General features: G+C 38.6%; 1 pseudogene; it reads right to left on the reverse strand.

Moving 5' to 3' along the window:
* Positions 1 to 3,133: 3,133 nt before the first annotated feature.
* Positions 3,134 to 4,066, reverse strand: LOC102736933 (peroxiredoxin-1 pseudogene; annotated as a pseudogene).
* Between the last annotated feature and the right edge of the window lie 2,965 nt (positions 4,067 to 7,031).

Genomic DNA, 7,031 nt, shown 5'->3' on the forward strand with positions numbered 1-7,031 from the left:
CTTTCTTTTTCCTTCTAACCCATGGTGGAACTTCTAGTGATTTCTGTACCAAATCTTGTATGGCCAAAGACTTGTATTATCCTTATACCCCTCTGTATTTCATAATTTTTACTATTTTACATACTATTTTACTATTTTACATTTAGTCTGTAAAACCTGTTTTTTGGGGTACCTGGGTGGCTCAGTTGGTTAAGCGACTGCCTTCAGCTCAGGTCATGATCCCAGGGTCCTGGGATTGAGCCCCATATCAGGCTCTTTGCTCAGAGGACAGCTTGCTTCTCCCTCTCCGTCTGAGTTCCCCCTGGTTTTGCTCTCTTGCTCTCTCTCTCAAATAAATAAATAAAATCTTTTTAAGAAATGAAAAAAAAACACCTGTTTTTAATCATTTAATTTCTTGTTTTAAATAATAAAAGACATATGCCAGTTAGATCTACAGGAACCTTTAGTTCATATAATTCCTCCCTAAAACAGTGTCAGACACAGAAGATAGCCTGCACTCATTATATCTTGTAAACCAGAAAGACATTGAGGGGCCCTGGATGAAAGTGGCTGGATGTGTGGAGTTGCACATACTAATCGTATCCACCCCTCAATGTTGCAATGGCCTCTGTGCGCACAGATGGAAAACCATTGATGCTGGATAATGATTGCAGTTTTTAGAGTCAAATTCTCAGCTTTGCAGTAATGACCTGGGTGATTTTGGACAATTTTCTTCACCTTATTAATCCTCAGTTTCTTCATCTATAAAATAGAAATTATAATCCTTAGTTTTCAGAAAGAATATGAGAATTGAAAATCAACCAAAATTCCTGACAAGTAGCCATTCAGAAAATGAATCTTCATATTTCATGAAGATGATGGTTTTTGTGGCATCTCTGCCACCTTTGTTGGTTATTTAACTATTAGCTAGATGCCATTCTTGCCACCTCAGTTTATTGGGAAATATTTTGTGTCCATGAGCTCCTATTCTCTACTTTGCTTACCACAGTACCTTATAAACATTAAACTTTGAGTAAATGAATGCATGAATGAATAAATTTGTTAAGCAGACCCTTGAAAATGAAAATGGAAATGATTTGAGGAATCTTACATCGGACAGATAAAGCTGTGGAAAATTTTTTATATACAAGCATATTTTCTTTTTTCTATGAAAAAATCAGGTTTTTGTCAGAATTTCAAAAAATAAGTTATATCTGGGCGCCTGGGTGGCTCAGTCGGTTAAGCAACTGCCTTCGGCTCAGGTCATGATCCTGGAGTCCCGGGATCGAGTCCCGCATCGGGCTCCCTGCTCAGCGGGGAGTCTGCTTCTCCCTCTGACCCTCCTCCCTCTCGTGCTCTCTGTCTCTCATTCTCTCTCTCGCAAATAAATAAATAAAATCTTTAAAAAAAAATAAGTTATATCTAATATTCAAACATTTTGATAATTTTAGACAAAACTGAGATTTTTATTAAAGCCTATTTAATGCTAAGTCTGCATAATAGACTCTGATATGTCAGAGAGAAGTTTGAAACAGGAGCCAGAAATGAGGGTTTAAGCCTGCCATTTCAATCCAGCATTTCCAACTTCAAAACGAGGTGGTTGGACTAGGTAGTTTTTCTGATTCCCTTATTCATAGACTTTATGATCCTTGCCAAGATATTGAAAATACTTTTCAATCCATTTCCAAGTGGACATGCTCAGGGGAAAGCAGAATATTCTCTAAATATATCAGGATCAGAGCAACTTTTTATGATCCAAACCAGGGCAGACAGGGGCTACTATTCTTTGGAGTTCACATTCTTTTGGAATAAAAGTAAGCCAAAAACATAATAATATATAAAAAATATAAATCAGGGCAATGTGATAAAGAGCGAGTGATGATGGCCAAATTAGTTGAATGGCCCAGGAAAGTCTTTCTTAGGATAAGTCTGAGCAATGCCTGGAAGGAAGAAAAGAAAAATTGCATGCCCAACCATGCAAAGATTTAACAATGGAAAGAAACCTTGCAAGAGACGTACCTACAAATGTCAAGTCCCAGAGGCTGGCTGGGCTTAGCATGTTAGAGCCAGAGAAGGAGAAGACTGTTTGGATTATAGTAAGGTAAAGGATAGAGGTGGGAAAATAACGTGGATGAGTTAGATCGTGGCTAGAGCCTAGAGAATTTCATAGTGAGATTGTAGAGCTATAAGAGTTTAGATTTTGGATGTTATTGTAGGTGCTTTGGGAAGTGATGATACCAGAGTTATGTCATTAAGCCTTGCTTTGTGAAAAATTCACATTTCTCAAAGCTAGATTTTTTTTTTTTTTTTTGTAATGGCCAGGTCCTGATTCAAATCGAAAGAAACTGTTGTAAAAGAATTATTTGCTATTAAAATCCCTTCCAAGTACCTGAAGCTATTTTATTCCTGCACTCTAATCAATACTCACGGAACAGGTTATAACGTCGTTTAAACGAGTCAGTTCCTGGCTGGCATCGTCATTGCCGGCGTGTTCATGCGTTCCCATTGTTTTTTAAACTGCATTTTACACCAGGGGAAATTGCACACAGTAAATGTCAAGGATTCACTAGGGGCATTACAGTTTCCGAGGCATGAAGCTAATACATATTTGTCTCATTACTGTCAGCCGATCAACTTTATTTCATGGATGGCAAGGGCTCGGAGCTCATAGGAGATGTAGTTACAAACGACCTTTGGGAGGTTGTAGGGACCACAACTTCCAAAATTCACAGTAGTGTCATGTCATTAATAAGAAACCAGGGAAATGGTATTCATGGACTTTTTGATACTTGATTTCCTCATAGAAACAGGTGTGTGTTGGGGGGTGTCACATTTTTTAGCTCTGATTCATCAAACCTTAAATTGAAGACAACATAGAGCGTTTGAGTGGGCAGCTTAACCCACTCCTGTGGTTTCCATATTGCCCAGTAATTTTCCTGAGGTAAACATGTTTTGCAGGATCATCAGGCTGTTAATAGTCTTTTGCTTGAATAGTTCCAAAGACAGAGGGAAAAGAAAATCCTGATTTCTTGGTGAGGGCAACTATGCAGTATGGGAATCAGATTTTTTTTATGTGTCCAATCTACATGGGTTTATTCTTCATATTTTTAATCCGATTTCATGATTTTTTGGCATAGATTATGTTATGTTCTTTTTTTTTTTTTTTGTCTCAGTTCAAGTTTAATAGAAACAACAAAAGACAAACAGTGATGCCCTACTACTGTACATAAGAGTTGGCCTGCCCCATAACAGCTCAGGCCATTCTCTCCAGAGGAAGAAAGCCTGGCCTCCCCAACCCCTGCAGGAAAGGGCTGTCCTGTCCCCATACCACATCTGTACAGAGTCTAAAGTCTTATGTTCTAAGCATGACAATAGTACAAAAGAGATTTTATCTTCATGGCCACCCACTGCAGCCCAGCCCTAAAATAACCCAGCGCTCACTTCTGCTTAGAGAAATACTCTTTGCTCTTCTGGACATCAGTCTTGATGGTATCACTGCCAGGCTTCCAGCCAGCTGGGCACACTTCCCCATGCTCGTCAGTAAACTGGAAGGCCTGAACCAGTCGCAGAGTCTCATCCACAGAGCGGCCGACGGGAAGGTCGTTTACCGTGATCTGCCTAAGGATACATTTATCATCAATGATAAAGAGGCCCCTGAACGAGATGCCTTCATCAGCCTTTAAGACTCCATAGTCCTGAGCAGTGGTACACTTGGGGTCTGATACCAAGGGAATGTTCATGGGTCCCAGTCCTCCTTGGTTCTTGGGTGTGTTGATCCATGCCAGGTGACAGAAATGAGAATCCACAGAAGCACCAATCACTTGACAGTTGAGTTTCTTAAATTCTTCTGCCCTGTCACTGAAAGTAATGATCTCCATGGGGCACACAAAGGTGAAGTCAAGAGGGTAAAAGAAGAACACAATGTATTTTCCTTTGTAGTCAGATAGGCTGAGGTCTTTGAACTGGCCGTCTGGCATAACAGCCATGGCTTTGAAGTTGGGGGCAGGATGCCCAATTTTGGCATTTCCTGAAGACATCTTGCTATCAGCAGCTCTGAGAACAAAAACGCCAAAGACAAGGCAGGAAGAAGACGTCTAGGTTATGTTATATTCTTAATGTATTTTCATTTTATTTGAAACTACAATTTTCAAAGTCTTTTTCCCCTCAAGGTATGTAGTGGTGAAAAACATCTATAGGTAACTTTTTAAAAATTGTGCTAGAATATATTCATAATCATAGGGTATAATATGTCATAAACCTTCGATAAATAATCATTACTGAGGAAAATAATGTGAGGGATATCTTCAACTACTTCTGTTTAGTTCTATCCTATCTAAATACAGTACTAAGAGACTTTCTCTCTATTCTATGCCCTCCTCTTTGGCCATGGCTCTACCACCTATGCTGGGGAGATTCTAGGCAGGGATATTTGTGGCATTTGCCAGTGTTCATGGTGTCTACTCTCCCATGACTGAAAACAAGAATCTTGCAAGAGTCCTGAAAATTGTGCCATCATAAGATAAGCAGAAGAGCTAACAAATCTGACAGGGTTACTGCTCAAGAAAATCCCATGGCAAAAGGCAGGCAACTGTGGGGAAGAATGCTCCCACAGGATACACAAAGGGAAGGACAAGTAGTATGACCCTAAGCGCAGGCAGAATGACAATGGTCCCTTGAATGGTAAAGGACTCACTCTGGGCATTGGATAGGTTTCTTTGTATCTTCCTGTTTGTGACTCTGAAGAGTTCCCTTTGAGGCAGGAGCTGGGCAGTCTCTCAAAGCTAGCTCCACTATTGTCTTTCCAAGGTAAGTGGCTGCAGTGCCCTCCCATCTCATGCCCCCTCAGTCTTCCACGGTCACAACCATTTAGTCTCTTGTCAGTTATTGTTTATAGTTAAGTTTTTGCCTTGTTCTTTCAGAATAAGACCCCAGCTACCCTTATCCGGCCTCCTAAATAATATCTAAGTTCTTGCACATTAAAATATTCAGTCTTTCACAGGTGTTCTCCCTGATACGGACTTAAAGGGCTTACTTTTCGAAGCCAAAACCTTATTATTGGCCCATCTCTGTCTTTGATTTCCTCTTATGTCATTCCCATTCTTCCCTGAGGCAAAAGATGATCATGACCACATAGGAAAAAAGTTCATATAAAGGAAAGAGGGAAATCAAAAATCACATCATTTGGTATTCCAAAATAATACCTTGCTCCCAGTAAAAAGCTGGTAATTGAAATCTTTCATATATTTTAAATATAATATTTTGGCACACTGCCAGAGAAAAATGAACTTAAATCTTACATAACTAGATATCAGAATAACAGTGAAGAGCTCCCTTACCTCAACCAGAACTTAGCTTACTATTGATAGAAAAGGGAGATCTCTTTTCTCCAGGACTCAGAACCACCATCACTAATCAATGTCAATAGTACTTCTTGGAGCCAGGACTCAACCTCAGACTCTTTGTCAGCACATTAGCCACTATAATACCTCTTGAATTATAATACTGGATATGAAACTATTTGGCAAATCTAAACTAACATATGTAAATATAGCTTTCTTATAGTAAGAAATTTGTCCTCTCTTACTGTTCTTAAGAAAGCATTTCATTTTGTGTGCTATTTTGTGATCCACATCAAAAACCTACAGTGGTAAAAAAAATGTATATATTCAGATACCTAAGTCTGGATTTCCAAATGGAAGAAATAAACATCCAGTGATCTTGATAGATATTCACAGTGAGATAAATGATGGGGTTTTTTAATGTAACTTCATTTTTCCTCAGAATTCTAATACTTGGAGTTATTACCATATGTTCTTTTTGGGCAGGTCAAAATCTTATTGAAGACATGCCTATCTATGAATCAGTAAATTTAATGCTTGCTAATTAACAGTTTTAGCCCGAGAACCAGTGATTGGTGTTAGGATTACAGTATTTAATGGTTTTCAGATAGCTGTTGGTTAAATCCATTGTTCTTCAAAAAGTTGTAACTACTTGAGAACCCAACATTATATCCACCCCTTTGGCAATATGTATAAGAAGTTAAACATGTGAAAGCCAATAAAAGCATTGAAAGGTATTATATGTTATGATTCAATGTGCTTTCGCCACTCCAAAATAGAGGCCCCATTTTAGTTTATCTCAAATTGGTTTCTTTGAGTTTATTCCTGTGACTAGTAATTAAGTTATATACAACCCAAGAAAAGCTGTATCCATGTAATCTCTCAATTAATGAATGTAAAAGTGGCAAAAACAATGATGATTGGATGTTCACATTTTCCAGAAGTTCAATACGTATGATGTCCAACCAAATAAAAAAACTATAGTGTGTGTAAGTTAAAAAAACTCAGAAATGTGCCTGCATAATGCCAAGAATGTGACTTAAAGTTTCAATTGAATAACATTATTTAGATTTTTTTATTTCAATTTATTTATTTTTTATTATGTTAGTCACCATGCAGTACATCATAGTTTATGATGCACTGTTCCATGATTCATTGTTTGCATATAACACCCAGTGCTCTATGCAATACGTGCTCTCCTTAATACCCATCACCAGTCTAACCCATCCCCCCATCCCTCTCCCCTCTAAAACCCTCAGTTTGTTTCTCAGAGTTCATGGTCTCTCATGGTTCATCTCTCCTTCTGATTTCCCCCCTTCATTTTTCCCTTCCTTCTCCTGATGTCCTCCATGTTATTCCTTATGTTCCACAAATAAGTGAAACCATATGATAATTGACTTTCTCTGCTTGACTTCTTTCACTTAGCATAATCTCCTCCAGTCCCACCCATGATGATGCAAAAGTTGGGTATTCATCTTTTCTGATGGCTGAGTAATATTCCATTGTATATATGGACCACAGCTTCCTTATCCATTCATCTGTTGAAGGGCATCTCGGCTCTTTCCACAGTTTGGCTATTGCGGACATTGCTGCTATGAATATTGGGGTGCATATGGCCCTTCTTTTCACTACATTTGTGTCTTTGGGGTAAATACCCAGGAGTGCAATTGCTGGGTCATTAGGGTAGCTCTACTTTTAATTTTTTATAATTTT

The sequence above is a fragment of the Leptonychotes weddellii genome, chromosome 7 (genome assembly GCF_054177405.1).
Source record: "Leptonychotes weddellii isolate Sample4059 chromosome 7, ASM5417740v2, whole genome shotgun sequence".
Lineage (NCBI taxonomy): Eukaryota > Metazoa > Chordata > Mammalia > Carnivora > Phocidae > Leptonychotes > Leptonychotes weddellii.